This window comes from Protopterus annectens, chromosome 2.part2, assembly GCF_019279795.1.
Source record: "Protopterus annectens isolate FY-2018-M chromosome 2.part2, PAN1.0, whole genome shotgun sequence".
Classification (NCBI taxonomy): domain Eukaryota; kingdom Metazoa; phylum Chordata; order Ceratodontiformes; family Protopteridae; genus Protopterus; species Protopterus annectens.
In genome coordinates, this window is record NC_056730.1 from 514,271,644 (window position 1) to 514,290,368 (window position 18,725).

Consider the following 18,725-nt stretch of genomic DNA (forward strand, 5'->3'; position numbering starts at 1 on the left):
CTGTAGCAAGTGTGTATGCACATTGACTCCTACAACTATATATATATATATATATATATATATATATATATATATATATATATATATGTACATATGCATACATATATCTATGTACTTTAACTGACCTTATCTACAGGCTGCCAACTAGCATGGCTGTTTCTTTTCACACACTACTATTATGGATATCCAGTAGTTTTGACATTTATTTTAAATGACATGCTTTGTGTACTACACATCCTATATTCCCTTTACATTCATTCCTACTTTTACAGGTTATATTTATTTTAGCACAGTGTTTTTGTATAAGAGTCATGGCTTAGTGGTAGGTTGTACAGACTAGTGTTTCCTGGGTTCGGGACTGACAGTGGGAGTTTATTTTTCTTTTGAACTGAGTAGAGGACCTGTCAATCACAGTGACTAAGGCACTTTTAAGCAGTTGTAGCCGGGCTAGCGCTGGTTTGCGCAGAGCTCACGCATGCGCACTGGCGGTTAGCTCACAAGACACCAGCTTATTTTCTTTGAAAGAAAAGAAAATGGGGAGACAGGAAAGTAGTGAAAAAGGGGTCACAAAGAGGGTAAGACAGTAGGGAAACAAGCTTGGGATGTGCAGGAGGGATGTAGGTAAGGCCCATAGCTGCCCATTTCTTCATCAGCAACAGCTGTGCATATGTATGTAATTTGGTGTGACATTTGAAACCTTCCACCCCTGGGAGAGGTGTCAGGACAACAATAATACTTGTTGTACAGCCAATTGTAATTGATAGGTTCCATGTCCAGCGGACATGTGTGCGGAATGGGCAGCTATGTATGGGGCGTAATTTTTTTGTGGGTACAGAGTGCCCTTTTTTTTTTTTTTTTTTCAGGTAAGAGTGGTATGTCAGGTGAAGGAAGTCGGTTCAGCTGGGGAGGTAGGTTGGGTAGGTAAACAGACAAGACAAACAAGATGCATACAGGGGCGGTGTATGACACATGTGGGGGGGGTTACACAATTGACGGGGATGGAGGTTTGGATATCCAGAGCCCATGAGCCCACAGATGGCAACAGTGGAACTGATATCCCCACCCATAGGCAGTTGCCACTGTTCCTTCACTGCCGAGGACGGGGCTGTGCTGGGGGCTGTGTAGGCGGGGCAACAGGCATGCCCGTTAGTTGCACCACCCGTGCCTCGAGCTGGCATAGGGGCTCAAGGACAGAGTTCCAAATCTCCCTACGCACCACAGTCCGGATGCTACGGAGGGTGAGTGGTGGATCTCCTCCGGCCACACTTGCAGAGGGGGGGCGAGCCCCATCCCCTGCAGCGCTTCCACCTGCAGGTGGCACAGGGCCACCGGAGGAGGGTCCGGACTTGGCACTAGTGCCAGGTGCACTCGCCAGCTGAGGTGGGAGAGGTGGGTCCGCTGGAACCCGCCTTCCCTGTCGTACTATGGTTTGCATTGTCATGACAGTTTGGGTTAGTGACATATAATACCATTCACAGTTAGTTGTAACAGCATGCATTAGTATTCCTATTAACCAAACACCCAGATATTCACACCATTGAACAGCGTGCATAACACATGCATAATTTGAACAGAAATACACAGTCCAACAACATGCAGGGATAATTGATGGCAACAGGCCATCAGGTGTGGATGTATGAACAGGGCAGATGCATCAACGGACATGCAAATATATATGACCCAACAGGACAAACGTCCAGGGGTGTTAATTGTGATTGCACATACCATTTTCACGTGGAATGGGTTATATGTGGTTATAGGGTGGGGTAAAGAAAGTAATATTAACACCTTCGAATAACAATACATATGCTGTACATTTCTAATAGCTACAGTTATATACACACTACTGTTCTAACTACAGTGTCCTATATGATAACTATTTCACCTTGCTGATAGGACTGTTACTGCAACATCAATATACATTTTAGTGTTCTTCATACACATTCATATCAAGCTTTCTTCAGCTACATCATCCTGCTACTTTTGCTTTATATACCTGTAGACAAGTGTGGATGTTTGGTATATCAGACAATCATCCTATCTGCGTATTTCATACTGGGAGCAACATATCCAGATTTTGGGATACACATTCCACATGCAGCAACACTTTGAACAGATTTCGCTGTTTGGTTCTGAGTCTCACATGCATTTCATTCTGTCTTGACTGCAGTATACTTTATTCAGGGGTTATTACTACTGTATTGCTGGATTCATGACACTTTCTCACACTCTCTCACTTGCTTTCATTTTACTATTCAGGATGGTACTTCTAGGCTTTATTGACATGTTTTAACAGTAGATGTTATGTAATCCTATCTCGCCTACATTCTGAATGATGGGTTCGGAGCCGATCCCTCGGCTCCGACTCGGCACGCTTATGCCAAAGAGCGAAGTCTCTTATTGGCTGAGCTTACTATATCCCAGGATGCACCACCACCAGTCCCCCAGATCTCGTTTGCCGCTTCCCTGCGAAGACGTGGTCTCGAGCTGGCTGGGCTGAGTAGCTTTTACTAACTACTTTTCTGTCAGTTTTTTGCCTTTTTATATCACAAAAGCTGTTTTAACGGCTATCGCTCCTTTGTGTACGTTTGAATTGTGAAAATTGTTGTGTGTGATTGGGTTGAGTTTGTTTCGGCCCCCCTTACAATCCAGGGCCTTTCCGTCAACCTTTGTAAACTTTTCAGGGTCTCAAGCCTTTAGTGGTTTAGAGTTCCTGTCATTTACAGCTAAAATTTGTGTTTTAAACTATTACTGTAAGCCTTGGTTTTCACAAGCGAATCTATATCTATATAGTTGTTAAATTTCCTGTCAGAAGTTGTTTAACATCATGTCTCAAACCCCTAGGCCTTCGGGCTTTAAAAATGTTCAAATGTGCTTTTAAGATGTCTGTTACTGATGATCATTTGCTCTGTGTATATTGTCTAGGGCAAAGCACTTGCAGGAGTCATGCAGCGTATGTCACGCTTTTCCTCAAGGGTCCTCCAGGAGAGGAAAAATAAATTGATTCTCAAGGGTTAATTAAACCCTCTTTGAAGAAGCCTTGGCATCCTCTCCGCTCCTGCCAAAGAAAAGGGCTTCGGTTCCGACCAGTCCGTCGGATCCGACTGCCAAGAGACCTAGGCAGGCCTCTCCTTGGCTCCAAAGACTTGGAGCCGAGGTCGAACGGTCTGCCTCGATGCCACCAGTATCGACTCCTCTGGCTTCGGAGCCGATGGCTGGGGCATCGAGGCGGGTCACCTTCGCGGCTCCACTGCTCGGAGCCGACAAGGGTCGCCCGCTCAGACACTTCCTCCTCGGCGCCGAAGTCTACTTCGCACCGATGGAATCTGGTGTGAGTATTCCCGGCGCCGATTCTCATCGAGTCGCCGAGCCGGTCCCCTAGTCCCGTGGGGCCGAGGGAGAGGTCTTCGAACCCGCTCTGTTTCCTCGGTCTCGAGAATGTCGGATTCTGATATAGACAGGGTGCTCCAAAGACTGTTCCAGTCCCCAGTCTTCCAAAATTTGTTTCGGTTCCGACCCAGTTGGCTTCGGAGCCGATGACCATGACCCACCCCATTGCCATTCCTCCTCCGACTGCTTCGGCTCCGTGGAGCAGGTGCTCTTGGAGCCGGTGGAGATCTCAGGGTCGGCTCCACCCTTACTCCAACCCGGCCTCGGGTCCGAGTTTGGTACGCTGGACTTCTTCGGCTGGACCCGAGGGTGATGTTTGGGACCTATGCTGGTTCCGAGCCTCCTCTCGGTGCTTCGGCTGCGGGACTTCCGTCTACTATCTTGGCTCGAGACCGGACACTCCCAGGATTCTGGGGTCCGCTTTCAGGGCCATGAGGAGTGCCTTGGCCAAGTCCTCTTCGCCATCTCTCCGGTTTTACCAGCACCTTCCTGGGCGTGGAGACTGGGTCTTTGGCAGTTCCCCTGTCCGTAGCCAGCGGAGCCCCAAGGCCTGAGGTTACCCCAGTGGGGTTCCCTCCTCTGAGGGTTCTTCGGAGTTGTCTTCAGAGGAACCCCAAGGAAGAGATCGTGCAAGAGGAAGCACGTGGACTCCCCGAGTCTATTACATCGACACTGATATGGATGATGCGGAGGGGTCCCCAAGTCGCCTCGGATGATGTCTCATTTGCAGACATCTTAGAGATCCTCAAACAACGAGGGCTGGATATCCAAACCCCCCTCTGCTGACGAATCAGTGCTCCTCAAGGCCTTTGGGGCTCAGCCCTCTGCCTCCTGGGTGTCTCTGCCCTTCGACGAGCTTCTGGATTTAGTTTGTCGAAGGGCGTGGGAACATCCAGATACCGTGGAACCAGTCCCTTCTCGTCCAAATAAATTCTTATCTGCTCCCCCCGAGAAGGAGTTCCTTACTAAAGGCGTGGCTGTAGATGCCATGGTGGTGGCATCTGCTACACAACAGGACGTGGCAGAGGCTTCAACGTCTATCCATCCTCCTAATAAGGAGTCTAGGAGTATGGATAGGTACGGGAAGCGCACCCTGACTTCAGCGGCCTTTACCTTACGGTCTCTGAATTATTTGGCACATTTTACAAGGCTTCAGAGGGATCTGGTCAAGGAGTTGTCAGATTCCCTCTCGGTAACCTACCTGAGCAGCTAGCCCAGTCCGTTAGCTCTCAGTTGGCTATCCTTACGCCAATTTCTAACTCGTCCATGAGGCTCATTTCCTATGCGGCCGAAGGCGGGTAGAGCGGCAGGCACAGGCGTGGCTCTACGAGACAAGCCTGGCTCCGCTTGTGTCAGTTCATGGAGGCCTTCAAGTCTTCCTTCCGACGCCTTTGATGGGTCCTCATTGTTTGGACCCAAGGTGAAAGACACCCTTACCGCTGTGAGCAAGAGGGAAAAACTTTATCTGCCAGAGGTGCCGTTATTCCACTCCCTTCGGCCTTACCCCAAGGCTAAAGGAGGGGAAAATGTGGTTCAAAATCTCGCAAGTTTTTCTCACAACAGCAGGAAGATTCCCCGTCCAGAGGCAGAGGGCGGGGAAATTTTTCAGGGAGACGCCGTCCCAGAGGCGGCAGAGGGCCCCGCAATTCTGGAGACCGCGAGTCCTTTCGTGGCTCTTCAGCCTCCCACACGACATGAGGGATTGCCCGGCTGTGCTGCTCCGGAGCCAGTCGGGTGTCGTTTCGCCAAGCACCTAAATGCCTGGGAGTCAATCACTCAGGACAGATGGGTGCTTCGGATCATTGCCGGAGGTTACTCCATCCCATTCAAATACTCACCCCCGCCGTCCAAGAGAATCCCGGACCCACCACCCAGTCAAAGGGAAATAGCAGCCGCAGAAGCTTTAAAGCTGCTAGAAAAAGGAGTCATCCAACCGGTCCCCACAGACCAGACCGGATCAGGAAATTACTCCAGGTTCTTTTTAGTGCCAAAAAAGACAGGGGACCTGAGACCAATATTGGATCTCAGCAGACTGAACCAATCCGTCACGAAATCCAAATTGCGAATGGTCACGTTACAATCCATTCTCCCGTTGTTGGAGAAGGATGTTTGGATGTGCTCCATAGACCTCAAGGACGCCTATTATCACATACCGATACATCAGGCGTCCAGAAGGTATCTGCGCTTCAGCCTGGGAGTCAGTCATTACCAATTTTGTGCTCTGCCCTTTGGTCTCACCACAGCCCCCAGGGTGTTCACCAAGTGTTTGGCAGTAGTGACGGCTCACCTGAGAAGTCTTGGATTCCAAGTGTTTCCCTATCTCGACGACTGGCTCCTGACTGCCACCACCAGGCATCTACTAATGGACAACCTCAAAGCCACCATCTCCTTGGGTGTTTCCCTAGGGATTACATTCAATTGGTCAAAGTCTGTCTTGCTGCCCTCTCAACGCATAAAGTTTATAGGAGCAGAGATAGACTCAAGATTGATGCGCGTATTTCTTCCTGCCGAAAGGATCCAAACTTTACAGGGCCAAGTTCAAGCTCTAATCTCGAGATCCAAAGCCCCAGCCAGGATGGTCCTACAGGTTTTAGGCTCAATGTCTGCCACGGTTCTTTTAGTTCCTCTAGCAAGATTACACATGAGGATTCTTCAGTGGCTCTTGTCAACTCAATGGTCCTTTCAGGATCTTCCCTCAATCATCACATCATGATTACGGAAATATGCAAAGGGACCTTCGCTGGTGGCTTCAGACATCCAACTTGGATCAGGGAAAACCCTTTGTTCTCCCTCCAGTGGTTACCCTGACGACAGATGCCTCCCAGATAGGGTGGGGGCATTGTCTGGGCAGGCTAGTTCAGGGCTCCTGGCTTCCGGACTAAGCTCTTCTCCACATCAACGTGTTGGAGATGAGGGCTGTACTTCTGTCCCTACAGGCCTTACACAAGTTTCTTCCTCAGGGCATCATCGCCATCCACACAGACAACATGTCGGTGGTTTGGTATCTGAACAAACAAGGTGGGACCAGATCGCACCCCCTTTGCAGAGAGGCCATGAGAGTGTGGAATGGGCGGTAGCTACCAACCGCTTCTTGGTAGCGACCCACATCCCGGAAAGTCAAATGTATTGGCGGACAAATTAAGCAGGACAATTCTCTCTCCTCACGAATGGTCTCTAAACCGCACAGTAGCAGCCCAGGTTTTCAAGAGATGGGGACGCCGTGCTGCGACCTATTTGCAACTCCACAAAACACCAAGTGCCAGAGGTTCTTCTCCTTGATTCCACATCAGGAAGTACCAGCCATGGATGCTCTAGCACAACCTTGGCCAACAGGGCTACTTTATGCCTTTCCTCCAATTCCACTCCTTCCAAAAGTTATTCAAAAGCTTCTCAACTGGGGTCTTCAATGATTCTGATTGCCCCATACTGGCCTCGTCAGATATGGTTTCCTTACCTGAAAAAGCATGCAGTGGACGATCCGTGGACCTTAGACCTGATCCCGGATTTGCTAATCCATCAGTCGGGACATTGGCATCAGTCCCTTCAATCTCTAAAATTGACAGCTTGGCTCCTCCACTTCCAACCTTAGTTAGAAGGCACACACTAGACCCGGAAGTTGTTCACATTTTATCTTCGCCCACAAACCCACCACTAACAAATTGTACCTCAGTAAGTGGAAGAGGTTTGCTATCTGGAAGCTCAACTCAAGGGCTTAGACCCTATCACTGCTCCTGTCCCAGAGGTTTTGAAATTCTTAACATCCCTGTTTAATCAGGGATCTTCTGTCTCAACTATTAAAGTCCAACTAGCTGCTATCTCTAAATTCCATGAATCCACGGATCCTCCTTTGATGAGCAGCAGACTATGCAAAACGTTCATTAAAGGTGCCAGTCTGTTAAGACCACCAGTTTTTCATCCTGCACCTCCGTGGGATCTTGATTTGGTGCTTTGCGCATTAACATCTCCCCTTTTGAACCGGCTGCTACATGCGAATTAAAATATCTGTCTTGGAAAACGGCATTCTTAGTGGCTATTACCTCTGCAAGAAGAGTCTCAGAGCTTCAAGCCCTGTCTATTAAACCACCGACTTGATTTTCCACAAGGATAGAGTATCACTTAGGCCTAATCCATCCTTTGTCCCAAAAGTCTGTTCTAGTTTCTGTCTTCAACAATCTCTAGAGCTACCAGTTTTCTTTCCAAAATTCTCTAATGAAGCAGAATACACTCTCCATAAATTGGATGTTCACAGGCAATTACGCTTCTATTTAGACAGGACTCAGCAACTTCGTAAGTCAGACCAGTTGTTTGTGTCCTTCTCAGATAATAAATTGGGCCAAACCATTACAAAAGCTACAATCTCAAAATGGATCAGAGATTGCATAACTCAGGCCTATTCTTCTTCGAATAAACAACTTACATCATCTATCAAAGCTCATTCTACCAGAGCTATGGCTACTTCTATAGCCTTTCATTCCAAGCTCGCTATATCGGAAATTTGTGCTGCGGCTACTTGGTCCAACCCGCACACTTTCATTTCCCACTACAAATTGGATGTGGCATCTAGAGGACGAGCTTCATTTGGTTCCACGGTACTCAGGAGTGTTTTCCAGTGAGCCACCCAGGATTCAGGTGCTAGGACGCTGTCCCATCATTCAGAATGTAGGCGAGATAGGATCACATAACATCTTTTAGTTATGTACTCACCATAACTTCAGATGTTTGAGATCCATCTCGCCTACATTCCTGATACCCACCCTCCTTCCCCCTGCCTTGCAGATCAGAAGAGATTGAACGGTTTTGAGCTCCACTGTTTTTATCTTGTTTCATCTGACGATGTTATATAAGCAGGGTATGCATGTGTGCATGTATGCGGACAAACTAGATCTGGGGGACTGGTGGTGGTGCATCCTGGGATATAGTAAGCTCAGCCAATAAGAGACTTCGCTCTTTGGCATAAGCGTGCCGAGTCGGAGCCGAGGGATCGGCTCCGAACCCATCATTCAGAATGTAGGCGAGATGGATCTCAAACATCTGAAGTTATGGTGAGTACATAACTAAAAGTTATTACAATCCTTTCCAGCAGTCTCACTTCTGTCATGTTTCAGTATTTCCACAGGGATATATTTCACACATGTGATTTCATCATCTTCTGCAGCTATACTTTTCAGCCTGCTGCAGGTTGTGTACTATTTTCTTACAGGCAGGGCATTTTTATTTCAGAATATATGTTGGACAGTTTCATGTTTAGTTTACACTTACAGGCTGGGAACTCTTGTAATCAAGCAATACTTGCATACACTTTCACACTGTTAGTTGCATATTTTATTCCTTACTGGCTACACTGCACTCTTTTGCTGACTGTCATACTTTTATATTTATTTACAGTTACTGGTAGTGGATTACTGACCTGCCTGGTGGTGCAACCGCACCAGCCTATCGCCATAGGCTCTGCGGTTCGCAGAACGGACACCTGCAGCTGTAATATAAATGAAGTAATATTGGAATACACATCTCCATAATATCAGCTATTTTAATTTTTTACATACATAATTAAATGTTACTTACTCAGTAGTGGGGCGTTGGGTGTTTGCCGGGCCTCCTGGATCCAAAGGTTCAGTTGGTCCTGCTTGCGTCTCTTCAGGTCCACATGGTGGTGACAGACCTGCTCACCAGTCCTTGGAATCCCTGTGGCACTGGTGAGTTCATGAGCCAACTGGTCCCACGCCTCAGCCCTGTATGCTCCCCAGAGGACCTGGCCCTGCATGAGTTGGGCCTCATGATTGTGGACTAGGAGCCAGGCCATGTACCTGGACTCCTCAACACCCCACTTCTGTGCTCGAAAGCGACTACCCTCACCTACTCCTGACATTCTGCCTGCAGGTCTGTTCTACAATCGTTTATGCTGTGTATTCCCGCCTATGGGGCTTATATAGTCCGTTTTTCCCGCACATATCTGTGATTGGCCATTTTAGAATTGTATCAACTTCAGTAGACCTGCATTGTCATTCTGTAGTTTGTATTCATTCCTATATATTAGCTATTATTGCATTTCTAGGTACTGCTGTCATGGCTTAGTGGTTCTGTACCTTGACTATGGTGTATAGTATCCTGGGTTCGAACCTGGCCATTGCTTTTTATTTTTCATGACTGTCTAGACATGCTGAGGGGTGTGTCTGTGTAAAGGCAGTTTTGATACGGCTTGTTCAACGTTGCCCGTCGGTTAGCTTGTTTGCGGGGTGCGCAGCTCCACGCAAACGGGGTACACTGCTTTAAGCCTCATTTGGCTATCAGCACGCATATTAGTTAGGGGCACATAGATATAGCATGTTAAACCACTGCCCAGCTACGGGCACTCATTTTGCACCAGTTAAACCACTGCTCATCTACGGGAAGATACACTCACCCTGTTAAACTGTAGCTCATCTATGGGCACATCTGGCATTTTTTATTCTTTTGTTACCTCACATTTCTTCAATATGAATGGGCTATTTCATTACATTTTACATGAGCTGTGGTTTTATATCTACATATTTGTCAGGGACTTGTTTCCTGCTTATTTTGCCAAAAAAAAAATGGTGTTGTGGGGGCTCGAACCATGAATGCCTGCTCTGCAGCCAGCATCTCTACCGCTACACTATTGCTTCCTGCTTTATTTTGCATATTTAGTTTTTATATGCTTTCCCACTGATTGCTAACTGTAGCTGCGCTACGGGCACGCCCGCGCAAACGAGCACTCACGGTTAAACATCTTTACAGTTTAAAAAAATTATAACATGTTCATTTATATTTCTTTTATGTTCATAGTCTGTGGGGCATGTGTTGTGTTCTGTTTATTCACATTTCCGTGGACTCTGTCGTGGGTGTTTACTTTGGGTACTTTTCCTCTTCTGGGGCGTGTCCGCTTACAGGGCTCGGCCTATGGACACGCCCCCTACTGTCTTACACGGACCGTGTTGGCCTTCAGTGTGATTCAGCATGCTCTCATTAATATGCAGAGCATGCTGACATCACTCCGTTTAACTGCAGCCTCCGTGTATGAGTTATAACTCTTACACGGAGGCTTCGTGAATCCTGCCCATTATCTTTCAGTGATTAGCACATTATTCAGAAAGAAGAAACCAGAGAATATCCCAACACTATATACTATGAATATGCAAGCAAAGGCATCTGCGGGTGCGCATGCACACACACACACACACACACACACACACACACACACACACACACACACACACACAAACACAGGTACATGTGGACACACAAACACACAATTATACACAAATAGATACACACACACACACACACACACACATATGAGTCTACTTCATTTGACCTAAATCTCACTTGACTGACACCCATTTGACCAACATCCAATTGACCTAAATTTCATTTGACTGAAAATTCATTTGACTGACTCCCATTTCACCGACAGCTTACAATGCTGAATTTCAATTTACTAAATCTTAAACCATAGACAAGCACACTTAGAACACAAATAACTAACCCTTTCCAGAACTTAAAAACTACTTACTTACCCTCTTAACAGAAACTGGACAATGTACAACCAAACTAGGTGGGGGGCTATGCCCCCCCCAATGTGGGGGGCTGTGCCCCCCCAATTATATATACCAACTCCAGGATCGCACTACAGTGTGGAAAAGGGCATATACCTTTAACTTGCCTTAGAGTACTCTGCATGCTGCCACTACTGATAGGAACGCACAAAACATGCACTGAATTACTTTAGATACTTCCCATAAAAAGGTAGAGAGACAAACCCACATTTAGAAGCACTACAACACTACTTTATACATTACTATCAGAATTCTAACACTCAGCACTTTAAGTTACAGTAATTCTTTCTATCACAAGCAAGTCACAGGTGAAGGAAAACAAACAAGTCTATGTCTTAAATGTCGGTGAAATGGGAGTCAGTCAAATTAATTTTCAGTCAAATGAAATTTAGGTCAATGGGTGTCGGTCAGATGGGTATCAGTCAAATGAGATTTAGGTCAGGTGAAGTAGACCCATATATCTATACATCTATATATATCTATATATCTATACATCTATATCTATACATCTATATCTATACATCTTTATCTATACATCTATATCTATACATCTATATATATATCTATATATATCTATATATATATCTATATCTATATATATATATATATATATATATATATATATATATATATATGGGGTCTGTGGAGGATGAGTGTAAAGAGATGATGATGAAGCAGGGGGGAAGCTCAAGAAACAAGGAGAGACTGGAATTTTGGATCCAGACCTTTAAGGAGAACAATAATCATGCAGAATATTATATTCATAAAGTAGCAAAAAGTATTCTAAGAACTAAGCCAACATGGGAATGGAGAAAGGAGATTCTGCCAATAGGGATTACCATAATTAGGGATACAGACAGTAGGCAAGAGGGGGCTAGATTTTATTGGAGAAAACTGGCAAAGGAACCAATGTATTGGGAGCAAATAACTAGAGAGCTAATTGTAATAGAATGGGAAGACACCAATAAGTTATTTGGACTACAGGTTAGAGATTGCCTTCCTATCAAAGATTGATCTCAGAATATAGGCAAAGAGAAGGAAATAGGGGGGTCCTAAATAAGAGACCAACACAAAGTTTTTAGTAGAATCTAGAACAGAAGTTGCTGGTAAGAAAGGAATAATTAGCACAGCATATAGAATATTGCATGATTACTATAAAATCAGAGGTTAGAAAGGATTGGAAAGAGTGACTAGATGAGCAATTCACAAAGAAACAATGGAGGTGTATATATATATATATATATATATATATATATATATATATATAATCTCCCAAATATGAAACAAAGTCTGTGTGATTTAGAATCTTTTCTTGGAAGTGTTTACATAGGTATTTTTATACCCCAAGTAGACTCCAACGAATTTTTCCCCAGGTAGACAGCAAATGGTGATGTGATAGGGAAGAAAGAGGTAAATGGGAACATATTTTCTGGGAGTGTAAGGAGTTTGCAGACTTTAAAGAATCCCTGCAGAGTGCTCTGTCAGAGATACTGGATGAGGAAATTGATGTAACTAAGGAAATTATTTTTTGAGCTATGATACAAAATTGGAATTGCCTAGACATAAGTCCTTGCTGAGTCTAATAATGATGGCTGCCAAAAAAAACAATTACTAGAAAATGAAATCAAAGTCTAAACCAACTTTACTAGAAGTAGCAAAATTAGTAACAGATAAAACTGGAACTGGGATCTTTAGAAAAGGGTAGAAGCAGATTGCATAGGAAAATGGGAATTGTATGAATCAATACATGCAGAGGAGAAACAAGGTTTAAAAGAAGGCAGGATTTAAATGAGCTATGTAATGTTTGACTGACAGTGACTGAATACATTTATTATAAGTGATGTGTAATGTTTGCAGATACTGTTGTGTCAGCATGGTTGGTAATGTATAATGTTTGCAGCTGAAATTTTGTTGCTATGGTTTATTTTCATTCATATTAATGCTAGCACATCAAACAACTTACCAAAACCAAAAGCACTGAAATACAAAAAAAGTCACAAAAAATAGCCTTTTCCTTTTGTGATCTATGAACCATTATCCTCCCATTACATTAAGACATACTTAGTCTGAAAAGTGATAGTGATATGGCAAGGGTTTTTCATAAAAGGGAAGGTATAGGGTCTTCACCCCATCAACCAACTTATCCCCCCTTTCCCTAACAGTATCTATCCTTTGTTGACCAGATAAGTCCCTCTAGACTAGTGACCTTTTTTAGTGGAGACCCAAGGTAATATTTATACTACAAGGGGAAATTTGAGCAGGTCACTGGAGAAATTCCCCCCTACTGTTTTCAATGAGTACCATGAGATCTTTTACATCCACCTGTGCTACCACCAACTCTGACAGATAAGGCTTAAGTTAATGTCTCATCCAAAGGACAGCAAACTTAAGAGTGAAACATCTCCCTTATGCTGTACTGTATTATCAATACTGTAAATTAATTGAACCTACAACCTTCTGATCTTCCTTCAATAAAGGCAAATATGCTACCTGTTTTGCCACTAACACTACAGAAGACACTCAGACACACCAGTGCAGCATCACAGGTGAACAATACTAAAGCTATCCCCTAGCCTAATTCTTACTGTAACATTAGCCTGCAAACACTAGTAGACACGCATATGCATTTCCGGAACACACAAGAAAACAAATAGGCCTTCAGCACACTAGCTCACACATACACACAACCCACAAAATCTATCCCCTTTTTTAACACATCCTCTTACCCTAACCCACAAACCCTCGCACACAGTCCAACCCTAGTTCCACTTAATGTAAACAATGCTTTTCAGACTTCCTGCTTTCAAATAATGCAACACTCAGAGGCAAAAATGCACTATTTCCCCACCAGAGCATACTTTCAAATTACTGTTTTGTATACCAACAGGCACCCACTGATGAGAATGTTAGAGTGAAATCACAGTCTATTTTTTTTTCTGAGACATTTAATAAACTTCTTACTATTGGAACTGTTGAGTGCTAGTTTTTATTTTTGCATACACACAGATGCACTGTATTATGATCTTGGAGTGTGTATATATAATTATCAGTGTGTGTTGGGGGAGCAGGGGGCAAATAAATGCTGAAACTTTTTTTTTTTTTGATTATCTGGTGATCGACAAGTTGTGTTCAATTTCTTTCTATTCAGTATTGTAATTTTTTGATTAATGGTCTTACAAACACACATACAAATGCACACATACACACACACACACACACACACACACACACACACACACACACACACACACACACGTGCATACACACACTATCAAAATGTTTTATGTAGTTAAGTGATCACCAACAAATGGTTGAAAATGGATTATCAGCTGAACCATTCAAATGGTATAAGGAATCCAGGGACTGACATGGTAAAGAAAATGCATGGAGAGCCCATGTAAATGTCTCAAATGATTATGCAGCATGACTTGTGCAGTGGTTCACCATTAAATGAGTGAGATCAAGGTTGTATCATGGTCCCTACTATTAATGCTTTTTGAGAGCTGTTGGAAAGGAAGATAGATTAATTTGAGATTTAATGACAGGTGATATTGAGTTTAGAACAATGTACTGAAAAAGCTTTACTACTACAGGTATTGAATGAGAGATATTTAAAGAGGAGTCCGTCGTAAATGAGCAGGAAGTCATAGATGTCTTGGTCATCTGCCTGTGCATATGATGCTGACATTGTCCTGCTCTCAGTGAGGTTGTTTGACATAGTCTAATTATGCCTGATGCATGGGGCGGCAACAAAAACATAGGAAAGTAGTGTGTTGCATCTGACTGCATCTTTATTGGTACCTGTATTTGCTGGATATATTACTCATTTTTATGACATTCCTCTATGGATACAATTGATTTTTACTTAATGCTAACTTCTCTTTATGTACTGTAGTATCTCTTCATTACAGGTTCATCACTCCACTTTGCTAATACTGCTGCTGATAACATCTTAGCTTGGGGTTGCCTATCTCTGTTTCTCACAGTAGCCAGCCATTACACAGGTAAGCAAAGTTTGGTTTGGTTGTCTGCATTAGTGTTACACTCTGTATCTGCCTGGCTCTTCATTTAATTAAGTGGTGAGAGTATGTCCAATTTGTTGAATTTTAGCACAGAGTCATGGTTTATTGCACATGCATTCATCTGCGTTGATTGACAGATGAGGGGTTAGATGAGGAACCAGCAGCTGGGAACAGATTCCCCTGCCTGTGGTGCTGGGAACTGCAGTTCCTGTCCTGGTACACTGTGCTACTACTGCTTTCTAAGCATAATATGTAAGATGGCGCACACAGTATTTCCACAGAGGTGGTGAGGTCATAATGAAGGCCATCCCCAGATGTCTCCAGACAGTGGGACCATAATTTGAGCAGCCAAAATACACACTCTTTCTAGTTTGTGCATATTCAGTGTTACAATCTTGCCAAGTGGGGTTGTGTGAGTTTCTTATAGTACTCATGAGCCAAAGTTCTACTGCATATCCTGCATTCCCACCACCAGATGTCCTTGTAGGAAGTCAGTCCCTTGAAAACCATACATACAGATGTACCATATGTGGAAGCTGTGGAAGCTGCCTGGGTGGCCTGCTCATACATTACAGATGATAACTCGTGCATTACAGACCGACTGATAGTTGATTGAGTGATACCCTTGTCTGTTCACATGCCTTCTTCCCACCTAAAATATGTGAAGTTACACATAGTATCCATTGGGATGGGTTCATAATTTCATACAGTGAAACGTAGGTGGTCTAAACACCCTACACCTTTTATGAAAGATTGTCTGATGAAGTCCTTGTGTGTGTAATATATGACAAAAGCTCTCTTTAATAAACGTGTGTGTTTCCTAAGTCTTAGCAACTTTTACACACACACACACCTATTTATCTGTCTATATACATAAGATATTTAGATTTCCTATCACAATGCCATCCTTGCATATCAGAGTGTAATAAATAAATAATCTATGTATTCCATTTTAGGACATAACATACAGTATTTTTATTTTTATGCATCCTATATCTTTCACCAAAATTTATCCATGTTCTGTGTATGTCATCAGCTCTCCAAGGAACCAGAAAAACTGTTCTAAAACTCTGTGTCATCCCCAGTTAGCTAAACACATACATACACACTGCATTATTTAAAAATAAACACCTGACCGACCCAAACCATTAGAACACATTGACTTTAGAGAAAATTAGTAAATAAAAAAAAAACAGCATTAACCAGTTGGAAATTGTGATTGTTTTTGAAAGACACCTTACCAAAATAATTAAACTAAAAAAAAAGATAAGCTACTGAAGAAAGACTATAAAACTAATATTTCCCAGCATAAACTTCACAGCACTATTAAAATACCAAAATCACCTTTCAACTAGAGCAGAAAAACACTCAGAATGCAGCCTATTCATTAAAAACCCATGGAAACTACCTAAAATTCTACAGAGTGCACAGCTTAGCCAATTGACCTAATTACTACAGCCCATTGAAACACTTGGCAGTGTTTCGTGTCTAAAGAGCTGTGGCTCAGACAAAAGTGCATTGCCCCCATTCTCAGTTTATATGTAGCTTTTCAGTAGATCAGTTATTAGTTGTTTTATACTTCTCTTTTATTCAGAAAATGTGTGTCAGTGCAACAGTTGTAGTTCTGTTAACCTTTTAAGTGAATTAGAGTTACCTGTGTGATTCAAACTAAAAATCAGTATAAAATAGATAACTATAGAGTATGTGGTGGGCTATTTTATGTAACACAGGAAATAACTTGTACTGTAAGATTAGGGAGCTCAGTTTTATGACTCAATTATTTTGCTATTACTCATAGTTTTATCAGTCACCACAACCCATTGTCTAATCTTAGAGTAAACAATATTTCATGTATCAGACGCCATATCCCACATACTTTAATCTAACTATGTATATATATATATATATATATATATATATATACACACTCACACACACACACACACACACACACACACACACGTGTGTGTATCCACATGCACACACATTTGTATATACCTACACACACACACACACACACACACACACACACACACACACACACACACACACACACACACACACACACATATATATATATATATATATATTTATAAAGAGAGGTGTATGTCATTTCATCTAAAACTCAAAATATCTAAACACAACTTAAACACAATTAGTCTAAACACAATTTATGTAACTCAGCATTAATAAAAAAAAAAAAAAAAAAAAAAAAAAAAAACTTGACTATCACATTACATTAGAAGTACACCACCAACTACTTCAACAATCCAGCACAATGCCATAAAGCAAACTGCAGTATTACTAATAAAACTTTAATACAACTCATGCCAGTGATCTAAAAATCATAAACTTTCCTTATTGTCAGAGTTTGTAGTTTGCCTTTTCGGCTTTTCCCGGTTAGGGGTCACCACAGTGGAACTCCAGTCTGCTAATGATTGGCAGTAGATTTTTATGGTGCAGAGTTGCCAGCCCGATGCACAACCTTCAGTGAAGGCACGCCCATTCACTCATGTCTTTCAGAGACCACTCGACCGCGAGAAGGACATGCAGACTCCACACAGAAGGCACTCCAGCCGAGAATTGAACAGGAGAACCTCTTGCTGTGAGGCAACAATGCTACCGCTGCGGCTATCTCCTTAACAGAGGTATAATTGGTAAAACGCACTAAAGAATATCATCAGATCAGAAGTGATTAGCTCACTTTTTTGACCACTTGTGATTAGATGAAGTGAGGCACCACTTGTATCACATCTACACACACACACACACACACACACACACACACACATATATATATATATATATATATATATATATATATATATATATATATATATATGTGCAGTGGATATAAAAAGTTTACACACCCCTGTTAAAATGTCAGGTTTTTGTGATATAAAAAAATAAGACCACAATAAATAGTTTCAAAACTTTTTCCACTTTTAATGTGACCTATTATCTGTACAATTCAATTGAAAACAAATCTGTTAGCGGAAACCCCCAAAAAACGCATAATACGCTGGTTGCATAAGTGCAGTGGCAGCTGGTGGCTTCAAATCAAAGTGGGGGGGGGTGCAGGAGTCAGCTGAATGGGTGGGGAAATGGGAAGGGGTGTGGTCAACTAGAAAGGGGCAGAGCTATGCTCAGTACCCCAACAACTGGGACTTTAAATACGCTGCCCTGGGTGCCAAACTGTCATTATGAGAGTCCAATCAAGACAAAATGAAGTGTTGGGAGAATGGCGTAATAGTTTAGGTGTTTGCCTTACAAACACAAGGTGCAGGGTTTGAGTCTCACAAGGGGTAATTGGCTAGGCTTAAAATGGCTCGAAAGGGTCGTTAGCCTAGTACTAATCTTTGAACCTATCTATGAACCTAGAAGAAAAAAATATTTTAATGCATTGGCTACATCTATATCTATACATCTATATATATATCTATATATATCTATATATATATATATATATATATATATATATATATATATATATCTATATCTATATATATATATATATATATATATATATATATATATATGGGGTCTGTGGAGGATGAGTGTAAAGAGATGATGATGAAGCAGGGGGGAAGCTCAAGAAACAAGGAGAGACTGGAATTTTGGATCCAGACCTTTAAGGAGAACAATAATCATGCAGAATATTATATTCATAAAGTAGCAAAAAGTATTCTAAGAACTAAGCCAACATGGGAATGGAGAAAGGAGATTCTGCCAATAGGGA

The 18,725-nt window shown here is 42.7% G+C and overlaps 1 long non-coding RNA gene across 1 annotated transcript in view; it reads left to right on the forward strand.

The window, feature by feature from the left end:
* The window catches only part of LOC122796033, a 367,231-nt gene extending 352,273 nt beyond the window's left edge, over nucleotides 1-14,958 (forward strand). Inside the window, exon 3 of the long non-coding RNA XR_006363901.1 lies at nucleotides 14,876-14,958. This is a non-coding gene — a long non-coding RNA (uncharacterized LOC122796033). The remainder of the gene's footprint in view (nucleotides 1-14,875) is intronic.
* The last annotated feature ends 3,767 nt before the right edge of the window (nucleotides 14,959-18,725 follow it).